General features: G+C 39.5%; 1 protein-coding gene across 2 annotated transcripts in view; it reads left to right on the forward strand.

Moving 5' to 3' along the window:
- Window positions 1–282: 282 nt before the first annotated feature.
- Window positions 283–18,316, forward strand: part of rbfox3a (RNA binding fox-1 homolog 3a) — a 622,615-nt gene continuing 604,581 nt past the window's right edge. For both annotated transcript variants that reach the window (XM_086140611.1, XM_086140610.1), the window contains exon 1: window positions 283–397. The gene's annotated coding sequence lies outside the window, so the exon portion shown is untranslated. The remainder of the gene's footprint in view (window positions 398–18,316) is intronic.

Here is an 18,316-nt window from a genome sequence, read left to right on the forward strand (position 1 = left end):
CACAATAATAATTGGCAGCATAACTGAATTATAGATTTCTTTGTTTTGATTCATTTTTTTCTTTTTTCTTTTAAGAACAACTTTATCCTCTGCAAAACAGACTCAACTGCCCTCCAATATGGGACATTTCATTGTGTTTTCTGAAAAGTGTATAATAGATACATTATTTTCACCAAATAGTTTTACCCTTTCCTGACCTAAAATACTGAGTCCATTGTAAATATTGCGAAAACTTGAGTAGTGATTCCTCTGAAGAAACTTTATCCTCTTTCTCTCTCTTAGGCTGCCAGTCTGAACAAGCGAGGACAAAACATCTGGCTTTCATGACAGTGTAGCCCACCAGACGACACAACCAGCTCACATTTCCACAATCATCACCATTACGACTCTCCAGCAGGTAATTGACTTCCAGTCACATTTGCCTCAGTGCTAACGCTGCTACAGCTTCTTCTAAAGGAGGGGTGAAGGGCCCTTTGAAGTGGCTACAGGTTGAGGTTTAAAAGCCCTCAGCATCTCTGCAACTGATTGAGAGTCAGCTTCTGTCAGAGCCGGAGTGGGAGGTGGGAGTTGCATCAGGATCTGCCTTTATCACTGGGCCTCCTTCAAAGGGAAGATAGGGGTTTGTGATAATGAGAGGGTGGTGCTGGGGAAAGAAAAAAGAGAGAAAGGAGAGGCAGGAGTGTTACAGAGTATTGTAATTGTAAAGAACGGCCGCGGCTGCTCTTGAGGTTCAGTTGTCAGTGACACTGAGCAGCAGACAGTAATTTTCCAGTAATTCTCTCTGTCTAGGGTGACAGAAGGGCCGAGGGAGACAGACAGGGACTCTACCAGACCCCATACTGGAGCACACTGTCTCCTAGTGATACATTGCAAAGGTGTGTGTCCATGCGGAGATTTTTTTATTTTTTTATTTTTGTTTGTCAGGCCTTTTTTATCAATGATTTCAGTGCAAAATAAGTACTGACCTTTTAATTATATACTTTTGTTTATAAACTTGGTCTTAGACAATAGGTTTTCTCTTTTCTGTGCCACTTTCTTGTCTTAAAATAACTGCTTGAAATTAATAAACGAGGGCCAGATACAGTTCGGTCATATGTTAATGTTCAAGATTTGAATGTCTTTTGTTTTTAGATTTTATCCTATCTATACTATATATAGCAGAGATCTGTTAGCTCGCGCATTCAAGATTTTTCATGCCTGAATTATTTTATTTTTATTTATTTATCTTAAGTGGCATATTTTATGAACCATTATCTTAAGATAACATTGAAAGCTGTGTTAAAAATGTATGTGCTGCTATGAGGACACATGCAACTTTTTGGGTCAATTGCTTTGGATGATTTATTTAGCGTACCAGCAAAAGAGTCTTCTCTGGTCCTGTACCAGCTGTTAACACTTAGTTTAACATTTGAAGTTAACCACAAATTAAAATAAAATTTTAATAACCCTTTCATCAACATTGTTGAGCCATTGTTATGCAAAAAGAAAATCTACCAATCTATCCATCCTCTGCTGCTTAGCTTGCACTCAGGGTTGCTGCGAATGCTGGAGCCTATTCTAGCTGGCATCGGGCGAGAGGCGGGATACACCCTGGAATGGTTATCAGTCAATCCCAGAGCCACATACCCGTATATAGACAACCATTCACCCCATCTGGGACAAGTTTTCCCAATTTTTTTCAATTGACCTGCTGTGTATTTTTGGACTGTGGGAGGAAACTGGAGGAACCCGGAGGGAACCCACGCAGACATGGCGAGAACATGCAAACTCCACACAGAAAGGTTCCCTTGTCGGAATTGGACCAGGGTCCTTCGTGCTGTGAGGCTGAAGTGCGTCACCATGGCACCAAAAAAGAACAATATGTGGAACTTTTTGGTTTGACAGCAACACACTTAAAAATGACAATTAAATATTCAAAATCTTAATCAAATAGTTGTTGTAAACATCCTGACATTAGCATCAATCTTTATATGAATAAATATTAGTTTGTAAAAATACTGGAATACAGCTGATTGTAAAAACAAACTAATCAGAGCTTTCAAATAATGCGTATTGATTGGGAATTGGTTTTCGTATCAGAAAGATATACTTATTACTGATGAACCCGTAAGTGTTTCATTGGGATTCTTTCACTCACCATACTTCAATGTCAATAAGAGCATGCACTCAGATGTCTGCAGTGAAAACCCTCTGATCAACAGCGCTTTGACCTCTACCCTTGCCTTCTCAGTCTTACTACGACTCAGACACACCTCCTCTCACAGTGGCGCTCAGTAGGTGGTTTGGATGTAAATCATGTGAATCTGAACCCTCCAATATGATAGTTATTCCGTGGAGTAGAGTGCCACTGCTGCTGCTGCAGTGTGTGTGTGTGTGTACGTGTGTGTGGTTGTGTCCTGGTGATGTGGGTGTTTCTACGGCCCTGGCCTCGTTAAGCAGAAAGCAGTAATGGATGTCAACAGGCTGGCCTCTTCTCACTGTGTCAACATTAATCACCAGCCCTGGATGCCACCACCCTTCACCGGTCTGCTTAACATTCACAATACTCTGCAGCAAACACACATACATACACAGACATGCACGCAGAGACACGGATACACATAGACGCCAGCTTCCCTTGCTTCAGTAAAGGTGTTTCTTTCCCCCTACGTTAAATCAAGTGTTTTTCTCATCATAATAAAAAAAAGCAAATGTTTTGTTCTGTGTTTTCCACGTAACAGAAATTAAAGTGTTTGCTTCATGAAGCAAAATTATAGGACTAATGACAATACAGCCATGCATTATTTGACTAAAGCTCTATTATAAGATTTCTTCCAAGAAGTTTTCCATTCAATCGGTTTTCATATAATCATATTTATTTGTAGTTGTAGACGCAATTAAAAAATGGTAAATAATTAATTGAATAATTAATTGTCACCAAACACCCCCCAAAATTAAAGTTAATTAAAGTTGATTTTTAAGTTATCCTCAATTATAATCATTTAAAGCAACTAAACTAAATTGAAACAGCACCTAAAATATCTGACTATACTATCAGCAATTGCCCCATTCACTCTACTCTTTAACATTTGTTAAATATTATGTCATTGATTGCCCCCACACATGAACTACATTAAGACAATGTCTGGATACTTAAATACGATACAAATGAGTGACTGAAGAATAAATGACCTGGTTGATCTTTACCTGCAGATACATGTCCTGCATTTTCACAATGATGCCTGAAGTCCAATAGTGCCTGCTGACGGTGGAAACATTAGTAGAGTCAGAAATCTACCTCATCAGCATGTCCAGAGACTGACGGTAGGAATACCCAGCAAGTACAGACCAGACACTGACGATATTTGGCCTTTGAAACCACAAGATAGTCAATGAGCAAACCAGGAGGATGCTAATTCAGCTCGCTATCATTTCTCTGCATCTGAATAGCCCTGACAACTTAACAAATGTCCGACAAACTATTTGCGAAATTATCAATATCATGTTTGTCTACTTGACTTAGTACAACAGGGTAATTGCAGAGTTACGTGCATATTTAGTGTGAGTGTATGACACAGAACTCTTCGTATGGGAGAGTTGTGCTGACATTATTAAGTTTGGGAGTTCAAAACGATATAATCAGAAAGCCACTTGGGTATTTTGATTTGCTATAAATCATTTGGAACCAGTTGTTTGAGTTCTGAATCATCTGTTTGGTGTTCGGATGGAATTTTTGTGCCAATAGATTATTTGGGAGTTGTTTCTTGTATGCTATGGTCCAAATGGAAAGGTAGCAAAACTGGTAAAAACACCTTGAGAAGCCAAGTTTTGCAACTCTCTTGTCTATTTTTATTAAATTGCTTAAATGTTGGAAGCTGATAACAAACTTATGTCAGTATGGACTGAAAGTGATTTCCATGCTGTTCCTGTGTTTCCTGGGTTTAATAGCAATAAACTGTGGGGGTGGTGATGGTAGCATACATATTTAAATATGAACAAACAGGATAACAATTTAATTAGACCAAAATAAATGAATTTTAATTCCTGGTTTTTAATCCCCTTAAGAATTATTTTAAAACCGAAATGATGATGAACGTTGGAGAAAATCATCACAACTGACCAAATCCTTTCTTAAAAAAGTGACAAAAAGTCTGTAAAAAATTCCTTTAAAAGAAGTTAATCAAAAATCTTTTTTTTGGTATTTTTCTGATGTATAGAAACTGAGAAAATTGTTTCTGAGAAACTTAACTTAAATCCCAAGCAGGGTACCTTTGTGAGTGAGCATTTTTACATGGTGGAGGATTAGCCTGACTGCTTGGGAGCTGAAACAACTTTGCAAAACATTTGCAATCTTTTATGTACTTATAAGATGGGTAGAAATATTTCATTAGAAAAGTGTGTCATGACAAATGAGGCCTTGGGAAGCCCTTTGAGTGGAGTTAATTAATGGGAAACACTGTTGTAATGACCCTCTGGCTTATGGAGCCACTTGGCATAGGGGGGGTCTTTGGGATGGGTGCCAGCCCAGGAGACGGGTTTCAGGCCTAGGGGGTTAATGAAGCCTGGGCCCTGTCCTGCTTACGATGTTAATTGTTTCAGCTGCTCTGGCAGTCATCCAGGTGCTGCCTCCCCTTCACTCAGTGATTTGTGATGCAGTTCAGTTCATACAATGTGATGCCTTGACTTGTACTTAAACCAGGAGAAGAAAGACATTCAACATTTTATGACTTTTCTCTCCATATTTGCCCCATCATGGTCCTTCACTGTATACTTAGGCCATGCTTATAGAATATGGAGGCAGATAAGTTGTCAGGGTGAATTACAGTATGCTGATATGGTCAGTATGTCATTGTGTGGCTACAAGTGGTGGGACACACACACACAGACACACACACACACGGACACACACACAAAAAGGTGCACTGAACTGCAATAAAGTTCCTTGACACCTAAAGCGCAAGCTTAATTGTTACATCAGGTTTTGACAGGTCAAAGAGATTCATTTCCATCAGACGTATGTGGCCTGGTACGCTAAGTAAGCTACTCCGTTATACTCAGTTAAAAGACAAAGAACAATTCTTTTTCAGACAAAGTATATGAATGGAGCACTGAAGATTTGCTTGATACCTCAGAAATTTAGAAATGAAAAAAAAAAACAAAATAGAGCCAGCTCTAGAAGATATACTACACATGAAAGAGACAATTTTTGTGTTCTTACCCAGATGTTGTTTGGCAACGTTTCTTCAAAATATTTGAAAAGTAATAAAATGTATTTCACATATTTCAAAGGTCTGATTAGTCATACTGTGCAAGAAGATGAGTTTAGCATTTTATCACAAGCATTTCAGTAAAATTGGGATTAAACTCTCCCTCATGATGCCTGAAAAAATAGCAAATTTATTAGCACTGCATACATGCTGTTTGGTTATTTTATGAATTAATTTTTTGTATTAAAAATCAACTCGAATAACCAATCAACCAATAACCTGAATGATTATATTTATTTCATCCCATTTCACCAAACGCTTTTTCAAGTGTCATTTCCTAAAGTCATGCTGACATATTGTAGAAAGACAAACACCCTGCCTTGGTTTAGCACCAAATGTAGACAGCGAGTGTGCTTACCGTCAGAGGTCGGTGAGAAAATGTGCCGTCCTGAAATAACTCTCCACATTCTTTTTCATAAAGAGTTTAGGGTAACGCTGCATTCACACACACACTACACGCACACGCACGCACACACACTCTCAAATCCAGGCCCAAATAAAATGTGCTCAGCCCACTCACTCTTTAAGTGATTCTTTTCACTGTGATTTATAGAGCGTCACACGCAGGAATAAAACTGCTGTGGATGCAAGTCACAAATGGAAACTATTCCTTGTGTTATTTATGAGAATATTACTTCAGACTAGTGTCCTAGCCCTGCAGTAAATTGGACGTTTTCTGCTGTAGTTGGTGCAGTCAACCTGGACATAAAACTGGAAGTGTTGGCAGTTATACTAAAGAATCATTTAACACAGCAATCACTGAAAATGTAAAACTTTAACCAGTTGCTTTTAGCAACAGTATGACACAGAGTGTGTTTACAAATCATAGTGACCAGTTCATACTGTTAGCCTGTCAAATGTGTAAATGTTTATTTAAACTTAACACTCACACTTACAGAGTGAAATTTATTAAAGTATAAAAATCCATCATCATCAACCCAAGCACACTTCCTCTGAGAAAGAAAGACAAGAGAAAAAAAAAAATGTTATTTTTCATATTAAGAACATGCATTACAAAGGATGTTGAGAGACTAAATAACATTTTCTAGGTAATGAAAAGGAATTGTTGACCCATGGCACTCCGCCCCCTCAGCAGCCTTAAATTTTCTTCTGGAGACCAACACATACAATTTGATACAACTTCATTTGGGATGACACACACTGGGACGATATAAAAGCCTTTTAATTGATTTCTATTTGCATCGGAGTGATGTGCAGATATCGCAGAAATTATTTTTTGATTTAAGGGAAATAATATCTGGAATAGCACTGTCTTTCTCATGTACACTAGATGCAAATACTGGACACTATTTGGTTGTGACACAAATCTTGGCAATGGATTCACAACAGAGTAATGTGGCATTAAAACATAATTCAGAATTATGTGTCAGAAATTCTGATATCCTCAAAGGTAAAAGTGAAGTCAACTCACTTGCCAATCTGGAGGGTTTAGTCGAAAACCAAGGGAACCAGTTCTTATCCTTTTATTTGAGCCTTATATTCTATATTAGACCCCGAAATAGGAGGCAATTTCACAAGGGGGAAAAAAAAAAAAACTAAAAAAGAACAAAAAAACACAGGAAGATTTTTTTCTTCACTCTTTCAGAGTAATACTTATCCGGGAACAGCTGAAGTTGGGCAGGTTGTAGAGTGTGGGATTCGTGCACATGGGACAGCCTGGTGAAGCAGGTTGCCGAGGTGAAGCCGGGACATTGGTTGACCAGCAGTAGACTTCCACGGAGGCTAACACTCAATTATTTGGCTTCCACAAGCAGCCACATTGAAGAACTTATGACCCGCTAAAGAGTGGGGTGAAGAACTGCTTTGCATACTGTATATTGCTGGAGCTCATAAAGTAGAGAAGATAATGTGACTCAGGTTGGCAGATGGTGGGATGGAAAACCACACCCATAGTGCACATCAAATATATATTAGAAAAAAAAAAAAACATGATCATATGTTAAAATTGGGGACAAAAAGGAAAAGAAAGAAAGAAAGAAAGAAAGAAAGAAAGAAAGAAAGACAGAAACTAAAGGAAATAACACTATCCTGGTTTTAATAGAAGACTAGTTTTTGTGTGCTTAGTAAATTTGATTGACACAGAAGTTAGAACAAAAATCCATTTACACTCTGGACAAACAGAAAAAGAATGCATAGCTTAATCAGTGGGCCCTGGGAATATATTCTTCTGCCATAACACTCCTGTCAGAATACATGCTGCTTAGTAGGGGTGGGAGTAAAGTCTCTTAGCTGGGAAAACCACCTTAGTTGTAGGTGCAACAGCCTACAAAGATCATGTCAGACTAAAGTGAATAGATATCAACAAGCCTGGTGTTGCACAAAGTACTGGCCCGTGGGATGCATTACCGATAAAAAGAGGTAGCTCAAAATCCATTTATTTTTTAGCCTTCTCTCATTCTCAAAGACTAAGTACACTTACAAGTAAAGTCTGCTGACCTTTATGTTTGCTGTATAGTGTGGAAAACACAATTTATTTCTGCTGCTGTTTATAAATCAGCCACATCTTGGCTTCACTCAGTATTCAGATGACATCTCTTTTTGGGCCACAGATTTCTTGTGAGGCTCACAAGCACTGCGTTGTTTTCCCTACGTATAAGGTGCAAATATCACTCTGGCAAGTTTTCAAACCATCCACTGGCTTCAACCTGTAGTTAATCGTTTCCTAGGCTTTGTTGTGGATGCATTTATGATCCTTTGAGGAGATTTTGAACATATTGCTCCAAAATCTGCATAACCACGGATGATAAATTTGTAGTGAGTCCAATTTTCCCCATTGGGTGTAAAGGAGGCAATGAAGACTAAGTGATTGACAGTCCAGTGATGAAAGCCTTCCCTTCTTTCTTCACAGCCATTGGATAAAACCCCGATTCAAAAAAAGTGTCAGTGTTGCTGTGGTTTGCTGCATGGCAACTGAAGCCAATCAATATGTGGGACATCATCTTAATACGTTAACTGTGGAACAAGGGATAAAAATTTGTAGACCCACAGACAACAGTAAACCTGGTCATCACCTTATTGTTTTCTCCGACAGCCTCTGCCACACTACAATGACCTCACGGACTGTGTCCAGAATAAAACCTGTTTCATGTTCCACCACATATCATAGGTCCATGAAATCATCACCAACCCTGTAACACATTTTAATCTTTTTCAGTTTTCTCACTTGTAAACAAGCATCATGTGACGAAACCCAAAGTCATCAATGTCCACATACTTTCTTAAGACCATGGCCACTGTAGATAAGATTATAACATATTTAAAGAAATTCAACTTTATACCCTTTTGTCATTTAACTTCAAGTCAGTGCTGTCAAACAAGTTGGCTGAGCTTATTTGTTTGGTGATAAACTCCCTCAAACAGTAATGAATGCGATGAGGTAGACAGGGAAATGAGAAGACATACATACTTTCTCTGGAACTTAGAGGGCAGGGTATAAAGAATACAAAAATATGAGGGAGAAAAAATTTGGTGAGAGTGGTTGAAGAGGAGGGGTACAAGAGTGTAAGGGGTATGGAGAGTTGGTGAGTATATGGAACAGAGCAACAAAAAGAATATAGGTATTTCTGATGTAGTTATACATATGTATCCATCCATCCATCCATCCGTCCATCCGTCCATCTGTCCATCCGTCCGTCCGTCCGTCCGTCCGTCCGTCCATCCATCCATCCATCCATCCATCCATCCATCCATCCATCCATCCATCCATCCATCCATCCATCTATCCGTCCATCCATCCATCTTCTGCAGCTAATCCGAAGTCAGGTCGCAGGGGCCGCAGCTGGAGCAGAGAGGCCTAGACTTCCCTCTCCCCAGCCTCATGGTCTACGTCTTCTGGGGGGATCCCAAGGCGTTCCCAGGCCAGCCCAGAGACATGGTTTCTGCAGCGTGTCCTGGGTCCTCCGCGTGGCCTCCCCGAAATGCTTGCCAGAAATATCTCCCCCAGGAGGTGTTCAGCAGGCATCCTGACCAGATGCTTGAGCCGTCTCATTGGAACTCTCTATGTGGAGGAGCAGCGACTCTATTCTGAGCTTCTCCTGGATGGCTGGAATTCTCACCCTGTCTCCAAAAGAGAGTCCGTCCACCCTGCATGTATCCGCAATCTCATTCTTTCGGTCACTCCCCATAGCTCGTGACCACAGATGAGGGTAGGAACGTTTAACCAGTAAATTCAGAGCTTTGTCTTCTGGCTCAGCAAATTCTTCCCCACGGCAGACTGGTACAGTGTCCGCATCACTACAGATGCTGCAGAGATCCGCCTGTTGATCTTCCGCTCCATCCTTCTCACGTGAACAAGCCCCAAGATACATAAACTCCTTCACTTTGTGCAGGACCTCTTCCATGACCAGGAGTGGACACTCCCCTTTTTTTCTGGTTGAGCACCACGATCTTGGATTTGGAAGTGCTGATCCTGGTCCCGGCCGCTTCACATTTGGCTGCGAACCATTCCAGTGAGAGCTGGAGAACACTTTTCTTGAACACTGATAAAGCCGACAGAACCACATCTGCAATCATCAGCAAGAAGCAGAGAGTCTATCCTGTAGCTAAAAAACAAATCCCCACAGCGCCCCGGCTTCACCTAGATTTTCTGTGCATAAAAGTTATGACCAGGATCAGTGACGGAGAGCAGCCCTGGTGGAGTCCAACTGTCAATGGAAAAAATCTTGAAACTTACACTAGTCGTACAGTGACCAAAGAACCCGTATAACGGGGTTCGGTACCCCATATCCCAAGAGTCCCGACAGGATTGCCCACAGGGCATGGTCAAAGGCCCTCTCCAGATCCACAAAACACATGTAAACTGGTTTTGGCAAACTCCCATGCCCCCTCGAGCACCCTGGTGAGGATATAGAGCTGGTCCACTCTTCCTCGACCGGTAGGAAAACCGCACTGCTCCTCCTGGGTCCGAGGTTCAACGACCCCGTGGACTCCTCCAGCACCGCTCAATAGAATTTACCAGGGAGGATGAGAGCAGAAGACAGCATTTGTGAGCAGCAGTATGGCTTCATGCCTCGAAAGAGTACAACCGATGCAGTATTTGCGTTGAGACTGCTATTAGAGAAGTACAGTGTAGGTCATAGGGAGCTGCATTGCACTTTTGTTGACCCCAAAAAAGCATAAAACAGGGTGTCGAGAGTCTAATTCTGGTATTTTATGAGGAAGTATGGAGTGGCAGAGAAGTATGTTAGACTGGTGCAGGACATGTATGCTAGCTGGGAGACAGTGGATGGACCAGAATCTCCTTGAAGCCCACTAGAAGTTGTGTACCAGCATGCCACTAGGCTTGCCGGTACCCATCAGCTTCCTCCAGATCCACAGGCCAGAAAGGCCCGAAAGGACTCCTTCTTCAGTTTCTTCTCCACTGGGGTCCACCAGCAGGTTTAAGGGTTGCCACCCCGACAAGCTCTGAACACCTTACGACCACAGCTCGGTCTTCCATTTCGATATTGGAAGCACGGAAAATGGCCCATTTGGACTCAAGCCTCCCCCCCCCTCCATGTCCTCCCTCGTGATGTGGTTGTAGCTCTGCCAGGGGCGGGAGTTGAAACTCCTTTTGACAGGGGACTCGGCAAGACGTTCCCAGCAGACCCTAAAATTACGTTAGGTCTGCCAAATCTGACTGGCATCCTCCCCCACCATTGGACCCAGCTCACTACCAGGGTTGATCAATTGACAGTTCCACCTCTCTCCTCACCCGAGTGTCCAGGACATGCAGCCACAAGTCTGATGACATGACCACAAGGTTGATCAAAGAACTGTGGCCTAAGGTGCGTTGTTGCCAAGTGTACATATGGACACCTTTATGCCTGAACATGGTCTTTGTTATCGACAACCCATACATATTTCCAGATATATTTATACATATATACATATTTTTGTCATCCTGTTAGTGTCTGTGTAGAACAAGAGAGCAATGTGAGGACATTTCATTATGTTTGGAAATGAGGTCATGATATTGTAGACCCCGTTGACTTGACATTCGACACTAACATTAGAATAGCCTTGCAATCAGAGAAGCAGATATTATTAAAGGGTATATTTGAGCACATCAAGCAAAAGGTTTACATAAATTTTGTCAACGATATATATCCATCCATCCATCCATCCATCTTCCGCTTATCCTGCACTCAGGATTGTGGGGGATGCTGGAGCCTATCCCAGCTGTCATGGGGCAAGAGGCGGGGTACATTCTGGACTGGTTGCCAGTCAATCCCAGAGCCACACACCTGTATATAGACAACCATTCACAGGTTTTCCCAATTTTTTTCCAATTGACCTGCTGTGTGTTTTTGGACTGTGGGAAGAAACCAGAGGAACCCGGAGGAAACCCATGCAGACACGAGGAGAACATTCAAACTCCACGCAGAAAAATATCCTTGTTAGAATCAAACCAGGGTACTTCAAACTGTGAGGTCGAAGCACTTATTATGTTTCCTCCATCTTTCCTTTATATCGGCTCGCCACTTCAAGGTGTAGTCATAGTCTTTATTGGCTATCAAATGAGCTTTGTTTAATCATCTGAAGGTTTTTAAAACCTATTTTGTTGTAAATTCTGAACTAAAAAACTTGCTGTCCCTCTGGGTTCCTTTTTCCATCTTTTTCCATGACTCTTTTCTCCATGTAACTGATTTCACTTGTTCTTTACAAATTACAGCATAGATGAGTACAGCAAATTGTTCATTCTTCCCTGGCTCATCATTTAGCTGTCAGTCTCTGCTGTCCTGCACTAATTTTGTTGTTCAATGTGAACTACTTGCTTCAAGTGAAGAGCACATTAGGTATGTGAATGATGCTGGGTTTTTGCACCTTTGGTTTTATTAATCTTCATGCTCCAATAAGTTATTGGAAAGCATGAAGTGTCACTGTACCATCTTTTTGCTTCTCTATTTAATTAAAGACTAGTGAGGAGCCTTATTGAATTGAGGAGAAATTTGTCTTGTTCTCCCAAATGGAAAAAAAAAGGGAATCACCATGAAAAATTTTTACCACTTTACTTGCAGAAAGACAATATTTTTGAGGTTACATTTTTATTTCGGTATAATGTAATTTATTACCTTTTCAGCTACGAAGTCTTCCCTGTCTGACTGTTATGAAGTCCTCTCTTTGTTTTAAACAATTAAATGCATGTTACATTGGGAACTGAAGGATCAATTAGGTGTAATCTAGCAAATCCATCGCAGCATATCATATCAGCTATGAATGGTTTGTAATTGAAAAAAAAAGACTTTTTTTTTATTAAAATACAAATGTTTAATGATTAATGACTTTTTTCTGCAATTCCTCTTTAGCCCATCAACCCTTTTTTATGGAAAGTAATGTTAACAGAGGAGATTAGTGTGGTGCCGAACAGGACACTTTCTTTAACCTTTCATAATGAAGAGGTCGCCAGAGTCCCCATCTTTGTTCTTAGAAAATTTCATTTGAGGATAAGACAAGATCTGACTTGTCTTATCATTAGAGGACGCAGAGATTTTAATCCATGCATCATTACATCACAAATGGATTATTGTAATGCCCAGGTTGGTAAGGAGGAGGCCTGTAAAGTCTTCAGAATGCAGGGGTGGTTGTTCTAACCGCAGTGAGAAAATTTAAACATATTGCTCTGGTTCTGGTCTTACTCCAGTTGCTTCATTTGCGCAGAGATTTTGCTAGAAGGTGTTGCATCCTACCTACAGAATAGTCACGGGCATTGCACATAATTATAATCAAGCTAGATAATCTTATTATCTGACTTTATGAAGTCATACATGCTATGGGCCTACAAGGTCTGAAAAAAACTGTTTATGAGAGGGTCTACTCTTTTTATGGCCAAGTTTGTAGAAAATCTTTTTGACAGCAGACAGGCATGCTCTGTTGATGTCTTCAAAGCAAAGCTGAAGAAAAACGTGTTTGCTTGTGTTGTTGAGTTTCTATTGTATAGTGGTTATTTATTTAATTTTTCAGGGTTTCATTGGTGAAGCAGTGGTTTGTGCTTCTGCTTCACATTAAGAAGGTTCCTGGTTTGTAAGGCCTTTGTGAAGTTTGCATGTTTTCCAGTTACAGCTTGGGTTTCTCCAGGCTTCTCTGGTTTCCTCTTACAGTCCAATAACATGTATTGGGTTAATTTGAAGCCTCTAACCCCACAGCATCCCTCACAACAATATAGGCTTAATAAATGAATGAATCTGCCATTTTTCAATTCATATGTCTCCTACGTTAATCACTTTTCATTTGTATAGCACTATGATGGTCAGAGCTTTAGAAATATATGTATTCTTCTTCTTCTTATTATTGCTTTTATCATTGTGTTGATCGATTGAGCGCATCAAGTCAGCAAATTTAGAACCATAAATGGTGTTGATTAATATTTTCAGCAGACAACAGCATACTGTGTTGTACAATCATGATATTTTGTCAAACATCTACACTGCATGGGATCTTTTTAGGCTCACTGTGGGACCAATTAAAACAATTAAAACAAATTAAAATTAAAACAATTAAAACAATTCTTGATTCAAACATAGAAAACTGGGTCTACACAACCATGAGGTGTAATTCTTTTCTGCTAATATCACAGTTTAAAATTTTGGTATTGCTCAAACACTATCCATAGAGGTATGCAGTGGTTGATACAAAAGCACTTGGATACATTAAGTAATATCACTTAATGCCATCTCAAACATATCCACATCCAGCTTGCAATGGAATAAAGAAAATTTATCATACTGTTCATTATTTTTCTTGTAACAACTTAATTTCAAAAACTATTTTCATGTCATCAGATATATATTGGCTTATATAAATTCACGTCCCACATAGAAGAAATAGGAAACAGTCATTATCTGATAAATTCAGCCAATAAAATGTAATTTTTGGGGGGAAAATAGCATTTGCAAAACTTTTTCAGGATATTTTACATGTGTAGCTTTGCATTCACTTTTCTTCAGTGGTCCTGCTGACTATGCACATGTTGTTTGAGCTGAGCTTCATGATCAAGGCCAAGAGAACCATAATTCTTCTCTGAAACACAATCAATTGTTAAGCAGTAGCCCCCCACCCACTCAGTGACATACCACTACATTTCAAATTAGTCTAAATTGTATCATCCTCGAAGGACAATTCATTCTTCAAATAGTAAAGTATTTAAAAAAAAACAAAATACTTTATTGATAAAACAAAGTCCACATAACTTGTTTTAACATGGAAAATCAATCCATTGCTTCTACCACCTCAATCACACAGTGAAATGATGCCTGCAGGTTGAAGCACCGCGAACAGCAAGTGATAGCTTTTCTTCCTTGCAGCTTGTTTTATGGAGCCATTGCGTACACAATATGGTAATGCTTTTGCAAGGGAAGAGACTGGGGAGAGAAGGGCATGCTGGGGGATTTAGTTAATGTACATACTCTTTGACACTGACAGTCTGGTCAGACGGTTTATGTAATATATAAAGTAACTGAGCTCTGTGTCAGACAACAGATTGGACTGTTGCTCAGCTCATTAAGTGGCCCTTACTGGCTTTTCTTTATCATCATTGATTTTCCAATAAAAAACACATTTTCAGCTTTGAGTTTTTAACATACAGGGCAACATTTCACCCAGATTGAAATTCATTCACAGCTAAAATACACATTTTAGTTGTCTATTTGAAGCTAAGCATGGCTGACTGCTTTATTGGAGTCCATTATCTTCTTAGGGCAGTGTCACTCCTGAAAACATTCTAAATGCATTTAAATGCAGTAAAATTGTCATAGCAACACAGATTTAATCAGTGAATTGACTGTTTCTTTGAAATAAATGATAAACACAGAAAAAAGAGAACATGTCCTGGTTAAACAAAATGGGGTACATTTCTTTTTGTTTTTGTATGGCCAGGCTAAAAAGGTGTCATGATCAAATTTTTTACCATGACTTAAAAAAAATGATAAAGATTTTAAACTAAAACAACAGTAAAAAATCCAAAAATATATATATATCTGTACATATACATGTATATATATACCTAACTGGGTGTGTTCATATATACACACACACACACACACACACACACACACACACACACATATATATATATATATATATATATATATATATATATATATATATATATATATACATAGCTCTACACACGCACAGATACACACACGTATATATATTTGTAATAAATATACTTGGCGCTCTGTAACAGATTTCAGGGCCCCATGCTGCTGAGGCAGCATGTCGTCCTTTCATTGAGACCAAAAAAAAATCTGAAAAAAAGGAAAAAGACAGAAAGTTTAGAAAGTTTAAATGTGGAAAAACAGAGGATGAAGATGATGCTGTCAGAAATAGAAGAGGAGAGTACAGTGCCAACACTCACACTGGGCAGCAAGTGAAACCCAAGGGAAGACATTTTACCCGCTAAGGCAGCACTTGAGATGCAGCAGGGCAGCTGCAGCATGGGGGTAGCCAGCACTACAACAGGGGTTGCCAGGGGGTGTAAGGAGACTCAGGGGGAGGCGAGTCTCTCGGGATGAGCAGGCAGAGTTTAGAAAGGAAGAAAGTTGACTGGAAATTAGATGTTTGATGGTGAATCTTACTTCGATCTCCTGGGTGGATCTCAGTTATTTACCTCATTGTCTATGAATAACAAGGTTCTTCTGAGATGACGGAATGGTTTGTGACCATGAAAGTTTTTGCCCCAAAAACTTCTAGGTGTAGAAAATGAACTGTTTTTTAAATAAAGTTAATCTTTTCACAAGCTCTAGCATGGACGAGGGCTTCCTTGTTCCATTACCAGCATTACCAGCATTACCAGAATCAAAACAGCTTTGATCTGCATCCGTAGCGTCTCTTTATCACTGGAGTCACAACTTCCAGCTTACCAACAGCATTTTAGCAAGTGATACTGTGCTCATTGTCTTTCCAATTGCTGAAATGAAAAAAAGGTAAATTAGAATGAATAATAAATAAAATTATACCCATGGTCAATATGTTTAAGAAATTAGGAAAACAACTTTGAACACATTACATTTTTAGTGTTTGATTGGCTTCTTAGAAACTGGCGTCCAGTGGCCTATGAGGTTTTATCATCTTGATTAAGGTTGTTTGTGAGCCTCTAGTAATTCCACCAGGTGGAAGGTACAGGGGACTGATAGGAATACACCCTGGACAAATTCTCCTTCGGAAGGGCCCTTGAGGGCCCTGGTTCAAGAAGTTCTTTGAAATAATTGAAGGGGTGGTACAGGGCTCAAGATTACAAGACAGATTAAATCAAGAAGAAGTGTGTAAGGCAATTTAAGGAGAGCTTTTGAAAGAGCTATTGAAATGAAGTTGTGATGTTAATAGATACTGGTGACCCATCTGGATTGCACCCTCCAAGGTCATTGCATGCCAAACCGGGGCTGGATGATTTAGAAATTCCTACTGTTAAAGCCATGATGTTACAGTTACATAATTTGGGATGTTCAACACAGTAAAGGTTTTTTTTTCCAATTTTCATTATCATTAAGTACTTGTGTGTGTGTGTGTGTGTGTGTGTGTGTGTGTGTGTGTCCGCACGCACCCATGGACATGCACTTGTAACCTCTCACTCCGTGTGTGTTCATCTTTAAAAGTTAAACTGGCCTTCCACAGTTTATCGAGAAATCCAACCTTCAGTCCAAAATGAATTAATACAAAGTCCCCATAATAAATGAATGACTCCACATGTTAATTCAAATCATAGATTAGCAGTCCTCATACATATTAGTTTTGTATAATTTTCTCACTTGTGTATGACATAGCTGAGCTGGCAGGTAATGGATAGTGCTACATTTTCTTCGTCAGCAGAAACATTGCTGGCTCGACCCTCAGTGTTGTGACATGGCGACTTTTCTGACCTGACGTTCGAGTTATTTATGTGAGGAAATGTGAGCGTGGATATATGTGTTCTCTTCCTTTTAATTAAAACCTCAATCACACCTTCTGCAAGATTTAGTGGTGCACGCTGCTGTGTGCACATTGTGTGCAAACGTTGGTGTGTGAGCGCGCGTGTGTTTGCGTATCTGTGCGTGTTAAATTAACCAGTCAATCTCTGTTTTGTGACAGACACTAGATAGACAGGCCAGAAATACTGATTACAGGGGTGACAGGTGGATGTTATAGTGTCATTGCAAAGACATTCAAAACACAAATCCAGATGACATTTTTCAATTGGCTTCAGTGAACCTTTACACAAAAGCTAAATTTCCTGTTTTTATTTTGTTGTCTACTATGTTGTGAAATTTCCCCCAAACTAGAAATGTTATCACTGATACAAAGCAAATATTATTTTTAATGTCACATAATTTTACTCTTTGTGAATATTTTGGACTTTATATTACACATAGTTCTTGCTGTATTAACCTTGGAAAATATTTTCTGATATATACATTTTTTTGTTTCTGATTCTTTCCACTTTATCCTTGAGCACTGAGACGTTTCAAAATGTTAACTACAAACACCTACTAATCTTATAAATTTTCAATGTCCCAATTTCTAGTGGCTTCCCACCCATACACATCCAAACCACAAATCTAATGCCTACATCAGGATACTGTCAGTATCTAGACAAACTGCTCCACTAATGGATATTTGATTTCAATATTATGGTTATATAAACTTTACTCCACTCTTGCATATGCCAACATAAAGTAACACACCAGCATTCCCTCACACAAATCTTCAATAAAATGCTGAGGATGTCAGCACTAAGACAAAGAACCAAAAGATTACAAAAAAAAAAAAAAAATTCTAGTGGGTGGTGTATGCACTAAAACCCTTTAACATTCATGTTCTTCCTTTCTTAAAAAGTTCAATCTGCTGTATATAATCAGTCCAAACTGAGGTGAAGACGGGACGTTTACTAGAAGGCTTCAAAGGTCACATCCCAGGTATTTTAAGTCTGTATTTGATATCAGTATGTGCATTATTACACATATTGCACAGTACAAGTATGAAGAAAACCAGTCCACACTATAAATGAATATATACTGTGTGTCCGTGTGTGTGTGTATGTGTGTGTGTGAGTGTTTGTGTGTATGTGTGTGTGTGTCCGTGTGTGTGTGTATGTG

This window comes from Fistularia commersonii, chromosome 33 (assembly GCF_037954325.1).
Source record: "Fistularia commersonii isolate RoL2024-O1a breed Wild chromosome 33, RoL_Fcom_v1.0, whole genome shotgun sequence".
Lineage (NCBI taxonomy): Eukaryota > Metazoa > Chordata > Actinopteri > Syngnathiformes > Fistulariidae > Fistularia > Fistularia commersonii.